Here is a 628-nt window from a genome sequence, read left to right on the forward strand (position 1 = left end):
AATGCATTGTGGTCATTGTTATGGAAAATGCCTATTCTTTAAAGTTGGTTGAGAATGATTTAGAGCCTAGAATGTGATCAACTTCTGTAAATATTTTATGTGTACTTAGGAAGTACAAATTTTAATTGTGTACACAATTTAACACACGTCCACCGGATCAAGATTGTTTACTTTGTTGTTTAACTCTTTCATACCACACTATTTTCTTTTATCCATATGATTTATCAACAGTGAGAGAAGTATCTTGAAATCTTCCACCGTATTGGTGAATGGCTCTTAGCTCCTTGTTTCCCTCTAGGACAGTGCAAAGCAAGGCCAGCTTATTCTCGAGGTGACTTGCTTTACCTTGCTGTAAAACCACCCAACCACATGCATTTGTTCACATTTCAAAACCACTTTATTACCAAAATGAACAAAAGGAGAATGCTGTTTAAATTAAATAAATTACACAAACATCGCGAGTCCCGGGCTTCCCCAGGGATCCCATTGTCACAAGTCAGTATCATGAAGAACATTCAAAAGTATTGAAATTCTGGATTATTTCATTATCTTGCTCTCCTTTCCTGCCTCAGTCATGTCCAGAGAGCGGTCTGTCTGACTTTGCTCATGTTCTTTTCAAAGTCTTCCA

Source organism: Callorhinus ursinus, unplaced genomic scaffold, assembly GCF_003265705.2.
Source record: "Callorhinus ursinus isolate GAN/ISIS: 27379988/994484 unplaced genomic scaffold, GSC_fseal_2.0 scaffold57, whole genome shotgun sequence".
In the NCBI taxonomy this organism is placed as follows: Eukaryota; Metazoa; Chordata; class Mammalia; order Carnivora; family Otariidae; genus Callorhinus; species Callorhinus ursinus.